The following is a 12,329-nucleotide window of genomic DNA, read 5'->3' on the forward strand; positions in this document are numbered from 1 at the left end:
TATATATACCGAAATCCTTAGAAAACTCGTTAGCCCTAGGCGGGATAAAGATATCGCGTAGGGTAATAGTATTAATCTTAGTAGTAGAGTTAATAAGGCGTATATTACTATCTTTTTTTTTATAAGGAACTAGGGGTTTTAGTAGGCCGTATAGCTTTTCTTAATAACCCCCTTATCCTTCCTATCCTTAATTATCTTAATAATAATAGACTCTAGGGCTCTCGGGATAGGGATCCCTTTCGCTTACTATGCCTTATACGGAACCACCTTAATCTTCTATAGCGGAGCGACTCTAGGGTTAAGCCTCCCGTATTCTTGCTAATCCTATACGAGGGTAGCTTCGTGGTTTAGGAGGGTCTTCGTTAAGAGCTCCTTTTTTATAGATAATAGATAGTCGGTAGAGTCTAAGATATCTTTAAGTCGCTTTTCCGTAAGTCTTAAGCGAGGGGTAATTATAGAGAACTTTAGGGTAATTAGGCTAATAAAATAATCGTTTTCCTGCTCCTATATATCCTCGGGGATTTCCGCTAAGATCTTCGGCTTCTAAAGGGGGTCGCCTTCGGGGATAAAACTATCAGATAGCGCGTTATTTATTAGGTAAATCTTAAGGGCTTTTGGCTTATAGATAGTATCGATAGCCTAAATAGGCTAATAGTATACTTCCTTAATTAGGTCTTAGTGCTTTCGCCTTTTTATAGTCTATAGCTTCTTTATAGCTATTATAGCGGCGCTAGTAATACGCGTATCTTCGGCCCTTAAAGCCGATAACGCTAATAACTAGTAAGACTTCTATGCTTCCGACTTAAAATTAGTATAAGTGATTTAGTATAAATTAAGCTAATTAGGGTAACTATAATAAGGATTTATAGAAAAGTATAGTAGTAATAGAAGAAAATAGTAGTTATAGTATTATCGGGCTTCCTTATCGTATTTCCTATACCCTTAGCCCTAATTCCGTGGCATCGCCCTTAAGGCCACGTATACCCTTAGTAAAAGTGGCTTAATCTCCTTAAAGAATATAAAGGCTACTAAAAACGCTACGTTAGCGTCTCTAATTATATATTAAATCTTATTACCCTCCTTTAGAATATCCGAAAGGTAATAGTTAGCCTTTTCCTTAATAGATAATAAGGTAGCGGCCCTAGGCTAATAGGTAGGGTCGCTATCCTAGAGCTAATATTAATTAGCCTAATTAGACCGATCCTTATTAATCCGACGCCTTTTATTAGCCTCGTAGTTCGGCTAGCTCTAGTTCCTTAATATCTCTTTAATCCACTTATAATAAGCGATAGGTATAAGAATATAGGCGTTACTAAGCGTAAAGTCGGTATCGATCTAATTATCCTAGAAAGAAAAGGACGCTTTAGTCTCCTAGATCTATGGTATACTAAGTAGTATATCGGGCCCTAGACCGGGGAGGACTTAGAAGTTAAAAACGCCGCTTTATTCGCCGACCTATAAACGCTCCTAAAGGTATCTAGTATACGGTTACCCCTCCTGGTTATTAACGCCCTTAATTCGGATCTTAGTCTAGCTAATACGATATTCTTAACCGAAGCGTTTTATGGTATCTATAAAGATAGTATTAAAGGTGGCCCCTATATCGATAATAGCCTTTAGAAAAACGTTAAGGTTATATATTATAGCACCCTTTCAAGTAAGCCTATACTTTAAGACTATATACCGGGTAATAACTAGGGAGTTATTAGTTTTAGGAGCTACCTCTCTCTTAATAATAATAAGGGTACTCGAGCTAGTATCCTCGGGTTAGGAGAATAAGATAGTGTATCCCTTTAACGAAGGTAGGGGAGGAGATATACTAAGGGGACCTTATCTATTAAGGAAAAAGGCTTTATTAGCGGTTTGATAAACGATCTCGTGTTACGGTTAACTAGTCTCGGCGGCGCGTATCCTCTTATTATTTCTTAGCTTTATATCCGGGTTAGTAAGGAAGTGGTACTAAACAGTAACCTTAATACGGAGGTCCCTAATTTAGTTATCCAGGTCTAATAAAGCTTACCCTAGGTTATAAGGCGAATCCGCGGAGTAGCTAGGCTTATATTTACTAATAGTCTTAGGTTACTATTTTTTATACTATATCGGCGCTTTATTTATCCTTACTTTTTCGTTAATAGTCTTAGCTTTAAGTAGAGTCGGGACCTAGTAGCTAGAACCGGGGTTTAACTCTTATAGACGCTATTTAATAACCTAATTAGGGAAACGGATAACCTTAGGAGTAGGTTTAACGATCCTCTTACTCCTAGTCGTATAAAGAGGCTAATAAGGGGATTACCTTTTCCGGGTATTATTCGATACGGTATAGATATCCGCCTACTAATAATCGGATATAATAAACACGAAATTAACGTTAATACTCGTTATAGGAGCCTTAGCCTTCGCTTCTTCCTCTTTTAGCCTAGTATAATATTATAATATTACTCTTATAATATCTTTTATCTTAATAGAGAGGCTTCCGGAGTTAGTGCTAATATAATAGGCTTTAGCCAGGTCTTTATACTTCCCTTAAAGGCGCGTGCTAAGCTAATAGAGGACGGACCGCCGGTATAGCTAGTCTTACTACTTAAGGTATATATCCTAGGGGCAGGGCTGCTACTTATTATTTTAGTCTAAGGCGAGGTAGTCGGGGTAGCGGAACCTAACCAGGTACTAGGTCTTATCTAGCTATAGTACCGCGCACTACTCGCGGCGGTAACGCTCCTATCTATAATAAAAGTAATAGGGGGGTTAGTTATTAATAAGGTGGTATTATAATAGGCCGCTAGAACAAGGGTAGGAATTCCTATTCCTATACCGTGGTAGGCCTCGCTTATACTATATATCGTCCTTATATATACCGATATTAGTTTAATCAGGGGTAATATAATAAGCTACCAGAGTAGCGTCCTGCCTCTCTAAAGTGGACTGCTTTAGGGCGGCGTAGAATAGGGTTTTAGGTAAGGGTCGGTAATAAGGATGGCGTTAACCTTATCGGCTCCTACTTAACGCGAAAGGGCTATAACTTAGGGAACCGCGTTCTTAATAACGCCTATACTATTATAAACTATAAAGATAGCGCACTTCTCTAAAAGCTCCGTTAACTTATTTATATCGCTCCTTATCTATATAGCCGGTTTAGGCACTATAGTAGGCCTCTATAAAATAATCGGTGTATATGTTATTAGGTTAGCCTAATCAGGCTAAGGCGTAATAGCTAGTATTAGTTTAGTAGTTAGTATAGGAGTAAGAACATCTATAATACTCGCTACCTCGTTAATAGGCCGCCTATCGGCTACCTAAATATCTTCTACCCACTCTTTTGGTATATCTAATAAGTCGTAATACCTGTATAGTCGGTTCTTTAAGTTACTAAACTTATACTTTATCCGATTTATAAGCTATATATTAATATCTAGGTATAGGATAATAAGGAAGATATTGTAAAGCTTATAGTCCTTAATAAAGGTACCGCTAACTTTATTGGCTCTTGACTTTTATACTATAACGCTTATTAATAGCTATTTAACTTATTAGATTATCTTAACCTTTTTATACTTATAAGTAAGTTGTAGTTAGCGTACTTTATTAGATAGGTTAAGCTACTAGTCGGGGTCTAGGTAGGAGTATTTATTAATAAGCCGCTACTTTAGGTTTCTTTATCGGCTACCGGATACTTTAGCTAGTCGGATTATCTTATTAACTATAGGACGGATATTAGCCTCCGTAAATAGGCTAATATAGGAGATTCTATTAGCCTCGCTAAGGCGGTTAAGCTTATCGTAGTCTTAATAATCCCTAAGGAAGTTAGATAGGGCCCTCCTATTAAAGCGAGGGGCTCTCTTAGTAAAGGGGTTTAGGGGCGCGCGAGATATGCTAATAGCTCTATCCCTCTTATCGTCGTATAGGCTAATATACTAATAGATAGCCGCGAGCGTCTCTAAGGTAAGGCTCGCCTTAAAGTTCTTTAGGACGTTATTAAGAGACATAACCTCTATACTAGGTGCGTGGGCCTACTAGGGAGCGCTTAGTCCGGGGGAAATAGGAGGAATAGGGGGAGCTAGCCCGCTACTAGGGGTCGGGTTACCCTAACTAGGCGAAGGGGAAGCTAATACGGCTCCGTAGCTAGACGCCGGGACGCCCTAACCGTAAGAGACGGTCGTTAACGGGCCGATACCAGGGTCTATATCCCCTTACCTAAGCGAGGCGGTCGCGAGAGGAGGGTTAGCTGTAAAAGCGGCGTTACCCTAATTAGGCGTAACTATAATCGCTAGTTAGCATAGCTATATACGTGCTATTATTATTAGGTAAGGTTATTCCGACTAGGCTATTCGTTTATTCCGACTAGGGCCCTATATTAATAGCCGGTAACACCCGCCCGCTTGTTCCGCTTGTACCTAGATACTGCCATATCCGTTTAATTAATCGTCGCGACGATACCGACGATCCGTTCAATCAATCGTCGCGATAATACCGACGATCCGTTTAATCAATCGTCGCGACGATACCGACGATACGTTTAATCAATCATCGCGACGATACCGACGATACGTTCAATTAATCGTAGCGACGATACCGACGATACGCTTAATTCAATTATAGCCACGATAATTACCGACGATACACTTTATTAAGTATACCTGTCTATATAGAGTACCACTATTTGTAAGCGGCCTGTCTACTATTTGCAAGCGTCCTAAACCCAATTAGGAAGGTTACGCGAGCCCGCGCAGTAGTATATATACGCCACGATCTTGGCTGCAGATATCCTGTACCGGTACGTATAATTATAATAAGGTTTTCTCTCCCTTGCTTATTACGAATGTCCGTTACTATAAATTCACTGCTTATTTTAACCTCCGTGCATAAAGCTCTAGTCAAGAAGAATATACGCTATCGTGATAGAAAAAGTGGTGGAAAAGCAGGTAGGAAAAGAGGTAGGAAAAAAGGTAAGAAAAGAGGTAGGAAAAGCAGGTAGAAAATTTTTTAATATAGTGGTTATATAAGCTTATCTAGCTAATAATAAGACCTTATCTATGTGAAATAATAAGACCTTATCTATATAGAATAATAAGCCCTTATCTATGCGAAATAATAAGCCCTTATCTATATAATAATATATAAAAGTTTTTCACCTCTTTTTCCACCTCTTTTTCTACCACTTCTCTACCACTTTTTCACCACTTTTTCTACCTCTAGGATATAATACATTTTAGGGTACTTTGATATAATGGAAAACAGGTCAGAATAGCTGCGATTTTATAGTCTTAGGCATTAAGTATAAGTCATAGTAATTAACGCCTGTCTTATACAAAACGTCTATCATGATTGTATATACTACGTACCGGTACGGGACATCTGCAGCTAAGATCGTGGCGTATATATACTACTACGCCGGCTCGCGTAGCCTTCCTAATTAGGTTTAGAACGCTTATAAATAGTAGACAGGCCGCTTGCAAATAGTGGTACTCGTCTATATGTATCTAGGTACAAACGGAAGTAGTCGCGGCTGGCGTCAGGCGTTGTCAGTATTGCCCTAGTCGAAATAAACGAATGGCCTAGTCGGAATAACCTTACCCTTATTATTAGGCTTAGAGTCGCTATAGACTATAACCGTAAAGGGAGGGTCGCGATAATCGGTCTACTATAAGGCCGTTATATTATTAAAAGGAGGGGGTTAATCTATTATAGTAACTGGTTTAGGTAGATTAGGGGAATTAGAGTCATTAAGAAAGAAAGGGTTAAAAAATAAAAAGTAGTTATGTATTAAGTCTATAAGTTTAAGGATAATTCTACTTCGCGATAGGGGGTAGGAGGAGCCCTTTTCTTAGGGGCTCTAAAGAATATAATATAGGTATGGTTAGTCCGACTAGGGCACTTAGTTATTCCGACTAGGGTCCTATATTAACAGCCGGTAATACCCGCCCGCGTGTTCCGCTTATACCCAGGTACTTTCATATTATATAGGTACTATAAGATATCCGCTTAATTAATCGTAACGATAATATACTTAATTAATCGTAGAGGCGATACCGACGATATACTTAATTAATTTAATCGTAACGACGATACGCTTAATCGATCGTAGTAACGGTCCCGACGATACACTTAATTAATTTAATTATAACGACGATACGCTTAATCGATTATAGAGACGATACCGATAATACACTTAATTAATTTAATCGTCACGACGATACGCTTAATTAATCGTAGCGACGGTCCCGATAATACACTTAATTAATTTAATTATAACGACGATACGCTTAATCGATCGTAGCGACAGTCCCGACGATGCAATTAATTAATCGTAGAGACGATACCGATAATACCGACGATACCGACGATACCGACGATACTAACGATACACTCAATTAATCGTAACGACGATACACTCAATTAATCGTAACGACGATACGCTTAATACGTGTCTATAAGTATCTAGGTACAAAAAGAAGGCGTGGCGGCTGGCGTTAAGTGTTGTCAGTACTGCTCTAGTCGGAATAACTAAGTGCCCTAGTCGGACTAACCGTACCCTATAATATAAGTATTCTCCGCTAAGGCTTAGGGGGGGACCTACTATAATTAGACTAATAGAGATACCTATAAGAAATAGGATAAAGTATCGCTAGCCGTTATAGGAGATTAGCTTAAGTTATATCCGGGATCTATTAATAGGTTTACCTAACCGCCGGGTTTATAAGGGCGCGGTATCTCGAGGCTCCTTAATAGGTTTTTCTAACCGTTAAGGCCTTATATAACTAGATTTTCTTAAAATTCTCGGGGCTAAGGACTTACCGCTATTCGTATAGGACTTTATTACCCTGATTATAATAAGATTAACCCTACGCCTTTATTATTTCCTACTTAGAGGGTTATAGTAAAGGATTCTTTTATATCTAGGCTCTACGGCCCCTAATAGTCTATATCCGTAGCTTTTCCTATTCCGGTAAAGGAGCGCGCCCTCTATATCTATATCTATACTATATCCGGAATCTATCTTATAGTTAATCTATTCTTTATTCTATTTATTATATCTTTTTCTTTACTATTTTTCGCTTTTCTATCCACCTTTACCTTATCGGCGGTAGGGGCCTATCTCTCCGTCTATAGCTCTTATCTTATTTTTAGTAAGGAGGATCTATCCCTGTTTTCTGGTTATTAGGTTTTATTAAGGCTATATAGGGGGGCAGGTTTCCTAGGCTATTATCGTAATCTCTATACTAATTTTAAATATTAATACATTATTTTTAATCTCGGCCCCTTAGCCGTATACTTCCCTTTCTACTTCCGTAATTAACGTGCAGTTCGTTTAGGTAGGCCGGAACTCCCCTTAAATGCTTTCGGTTACCCTAATTAGACGATTAGGACTTCCTAGGCACCGAATAGATCCGCCTCCAAGCACTAATTAAAGAAAGGCGAAGCCGTTACTATATAGAACGGCTTAGGTAGTATAATCTCGGATAAGCCTCCGATAACAGAAGTGCTTAAGACTACGTAGTGTATATAACTAAAACAACATATATAATAAGGAGACCTTTAAAAGAGGTTCCTAGAGGTGCGCGCTGCTCTAATCAGGGTAACGTGGCTTAAATAAAGTGAATATAATAAACGTGGCAAAACTTAGGGTTAAAAGGATAATAATTATAGAGGATAATAAGCATCCTCTATATCTAGGTAGTATCGCCACGTATATATAATATACAAGACAAATAAAAAAGCACACGTCTTCTAACGTCACGTGACGTCCCAATGACGTAGTACTGGGTCTCCGATCCACCCCTCTATAACAGGTATTAATATATTAAGCACTAAGGCAGAGCTTATAGCTCTAAGTATCTATATCTAGTAGTATATTACGATACTATGGTTAATAAAGAACCTAATATTGGCCTTTAAAGATAACCCTATCACTATCTACTACGATAATAACTAGACCCGTTAGCTACTAGAAAGCTCTTACTTATAAGTAACGTCGAAATTAAAGTATCTTAATATCCAGGCCCTATAGACCTGGTAAATCGTTTAATAAGGCATAATTAAGATTAATTAGATTACTACTAATAAGATAGTTGCCTTTATAGTATAGTGGTGGTATACCTGGTATATAGTTAAGGTAACCGGGTCGCTTTAAATCCGGCTAGAGGTATAGGCACAAAGAGGGAACCCTTTTCCTTTTTTTACGCTACTCGAATCCTATTCTAGGAGGCCCTTATCTGCTTTGGCACGTATAATAAGGGTTGAATAGGGGGCCCGTTAGACCCACCTTCCGCCCGGCTTCGCTAGTCGATAATAGGTACTATGGGGGAGTTAGTCGCCTTACCGTGGAAATAAGAAGACGGCATCGCGCTATCCCTGAGCGCGTAAGCAAAATACGCGGCGTCTCTTCCACGATACAGAGGTAGCCTCTTACGCTGTTATATAAGCGTTCTGCATAGGTATATAGCCTGCGTTAGCTTTACCTATAGTTATTAAAAGAGTAAGAGAAGCTTAGGAGCTTTAAACCCTAGGAAGCGTATATATAAGTCGCCTATAGTGGCCCTATAGGGGTTAGCCCTAGGGCATATAGAAGACGTATACAACTAACCGAGATAACCACGCGCGCGCCGTTAAATTCGAGTATATAGTGGGCTGTAAAGCCGCTACGGGCAAAATAACGTCATAGGCTTCCTAGTATCGAAGCCACGAGATTCGTACTAGTAGCGAGTCAGTAACGGAGCCGCTATAGTACCCGTATAAGGCAGTAATTCTAAAGGAGGAGAGTATAGGGGTTTTTATCTAAGTTATATACTAGTTCCCTAAGTTTTATACTACGGTTTCCCCCCTTATGGGTATTGGAGAAGGACAGTATAGTCAGAATTCTGACTCCTAGCTACTTAGGTAGGATAAGGATAGCGGTGTAAGAATAATAAGTAAATAAATAAATAAGATAGTTAGTAATAGGATAATAAAGGCTCTGCCGCTATAAAAGTATATTATATTCGTTAAGATACTTAAGATAGATAAGAGCCCTCCTGTTAATTAAAGAGGCGAATTAATTACTATCGCCTTAACGGGATCGTCAGATTAACTATAATTATATAATAATAATTATATTATCTAAGGATTATAATTTCTTTTTTTTTCATTTATTTATTCTTACTCTGTTTGTCACGTAGCTAATACTAGGCTAGCCTTCCTAGGCAATAATCCCTCTTAGATTTAGAAGGGGGGAAACCCTCTTCGGATAAAAACACCTTCCCTCTTATAGTAATGAAATTCGTTCCACGTGCATGGCCGCCGCGAAGGCGCTATACGGCCGCTGTATTAATACTATACGTATTATAAAGCCACCAATATAAGCGCCACACACTCCTTTATCTCCGTCCCTGTTATTCTCTTATTTAGTAATTACTAAGATAGACCCTTAGTAATTAATTTAATTCTATCCTAGGCCAGTAACCCTATCTTTATGATTTAATATATTCTGGACCTATGTTTAAGCTTTTTATGTTGTCTGTAGACGGCCTTATACGTAATATAACGTATAGTTCAAAGCTCCCACGTTTTGTGTAGGTCCCGCCGGGATATTTTTACGCGCTCCGGAGCGTGGTACCGTCTCTGTGTGCGTAACAGGCAACTAATCCACTATGGCCCTATTTATAGTAGGGCCTACCTGCCCTAGTTAGCGATATAGGCGTGTCGGCCTTAGCGGCAGAGCTACCAGCGCCTATTATCGACTAGCTATAAGCCGCGTAGTGGGGCTATTGGCCCCCCCATTTAACCCTTATTATATATACTAAGGTAGATAAGGGCTACCCACGAACAGGGCCAGGTAATATAAAACAAATTACGCGCGCCCCTAGCCGGATTCGAACCGACCTAACCGCCTCATAGTTATATACTAGGGCACTACCAGTGCGCTATAGGGGCTAGGATTATAATAAGATATAAGCTATTTAATAGGTCGTAGACCTTGAAATTAATATCTAGGCTTAAAGATCCTAGATCTTTATATTATTTTCAAGGTCTTATTCGATTAGAACCGTTAGAATTAGTCCTATGGCTCTACTGGGGTATATTAGGCATTTATGCCTAAGGTCCCCGAAAAGCCCGATAAGCCTAATAGGTTATATTAGTAGAGCCACGTTATGCACTGCTCCGAATATAGCGGTATTTCTAATAGATATATTTTAGTGCTTTTCCCCCTCTTTTACCTATATATTTAATATTATAGACTTATACTTTTTATAGTGTATAATAAATATAAGTTATACTTTATATAATATTAGTGTCCTATAGATATTATAACATAGTTAAAAAAAGGGAAATATAAACGTAACGAGTTATAAAAAGATATACTAAAAAGTATCTATTCCTAAATAGGAAATAGGTTGGTTCTAGAGTACTTTCGGGCATAATAAACCTTATGCCCTTAACCTTCGTGAGTACCGGTATTTATATATCCCCTATTCGGTGTTTACTGTCTACTCAACCCTAAGTAAGAAGGTAACGCGAGCGCGTATATAAGTAAGATCTTAGTTATAAATGTTATATACCTATATACGTTAGAGTGGATAATTAAGATTATATAATATATAATAAGGTACCTAGTATAAGGATATTATATATTCTTAAGGTCTTAGAGTAAATAAATATATAGGCAGAAACAGTAGTGATTTAGTGGCTTAAGATATATCGTCTTAGTTACAGAGATTAAGACTTATCACCAGGTACAGGTACGCAGTATATACGGCCAAGATCTTGTTTATGCACGCGATCGCGTAACCTTCTAATAATAGATTAAGTAGATAGTAATACCGAATAGGGGGCGTATAAATACCGGTACTTAAGCTTCGTATAGTATAGTGATTAGCTAGTAGACTTATACCGGCATTTAGTAGTGAAATAATAAAGTAAACCCAGATATTGGATTTATATTTATCTTTTACTTATATACTATTACATATTATAGACCATAGTTAAAACATAGTATATACTATATTTTAGTATCTTTAATACTAAAACCTTCATAATATACCTTTAAGTATAGACAGAATATTAATTCTTAATTAATATAGTATATAATCTATAATATTCTATCGAATAACAATTTTCTTTCTTATAAATACTATCTATAATAAGTGCTAGAATCCCAGAGAACCCTGCCTAGTATCTGGTATAGGCCTTACCCTTCTAGGATAGGTTATTAAGGGGTATTTTTATATACGAAATTAGACTCTAGGTATAAGGTCCCGGTATATCGTAGAGTCGCGAAAATAGAAGGGATAAACTATTATACTAAGTGAGTAAGAGTATTTAAAAATAATCGAAATATATATATATATATTATAAGAGATATCTAAAGCTATTGCCCCGACTAGTATAGCTATCCTTTATTTTTATATCCTGGAAGGTAAAGTTATTAAGTCTATAGCTATTAACTGGTCTCCAGTTACGACGGTTAGATCTAACGCTTACTGCCTAGCGCCTACTAGTTTAAGGGCGGTGGCTTAAAGATTGGGGGCAGAGGCGGCCTATATACCTGCTATTATATCCTAGGAGGTATATAGTAGGTATTTAACTACTATATTTAGTTAGAAGGATACTTAAAAGATATTTATAAGTACCTACTACGCTATAACTCGGCTCTAAAGGTAGTTATAATTATCCTTAACGTCTTAATAGTAATTATAAGAGCCTCCTTTTATATAATTAGGTTCCGCTTATATACTAGCGGCCTTAGTTTATCCCGCTTATACTATAATAATATCCTCTTATTTTAAGAAGTACCGGTATTTATACGCCCCTATTCGGTATTTGCTATCCACTTAATCTAGTTTTAGAAGGTTACGCGACCGCGTATATAAGTAAGATCTTGGCCGTATATACTGCGTACCTGTACCTCACGATAAGCCTTAATCTCTGTAACCAAGACTATATGTCTTAAGCCACTAAATCACTGCTGTTTCTGCCTATGTATTCATTAACCCTAAGGTCTTCAAAACATATAATGCCCTTACACTAAGTACCTTACTATATATTACGTAATCGTGATTGCCCTAGTTATATAACCTTATTATATATTATGTAATCGTGATTACCCTAGTTATATAACCTTATTATATATTAAGTAATCGTAATTGCCCTAGTTACGTAACCTTATTATATATTATATAATCGTGGATTACCCTAGTCACGTGACCTTATCACATATTATGTAATTCTAATACCCTAGTCACGTTATATAATCTTGATTATCTACTCTAATGTGTATAGGTATATAAGATGTATAGCTAAGATCTTACTTAATTATATATACGCTCGCGTTACCTTCTTATTTAGGATTAAGTAGA

General features: G+C 37.6%; 1 pseudogene across 1 annotated transcript; it reads right to left on the reverse strand.

The window, feature by feature from the left end:
* Positions 1-9,830: 9,830 nt before the first annotated feature.
* ACRALDRAFT_t94 lies at positions 9,831-9,906 on the reverse strand (annotated as a pseudogene). The gene has a single exon. The product of its transcript is annotated as a tRNA-OTHER (tRNA).
* Positions 9,907-12,329: the final 2,423 nt, after the last annotated feature.

The sequence above is a fragment of the Sodiomyces alcalophilus genome (assembly GCF_042370955.1).
Source record: "Sodiomyces alcalophilus JCM 7366 unplaced genomic scaffold ACRALscaffold_2, whole genome shotgun sequence".
In the NCBI taxonomy this organism is placed as follows: domain Eukaryota; kingdom Fungi; phylum Ascomycota; class Sordariomycetes; order Glomerellales; family Plectosphaerellaceae; genus Sodiomyces; species Sodiomyces alcalophilus.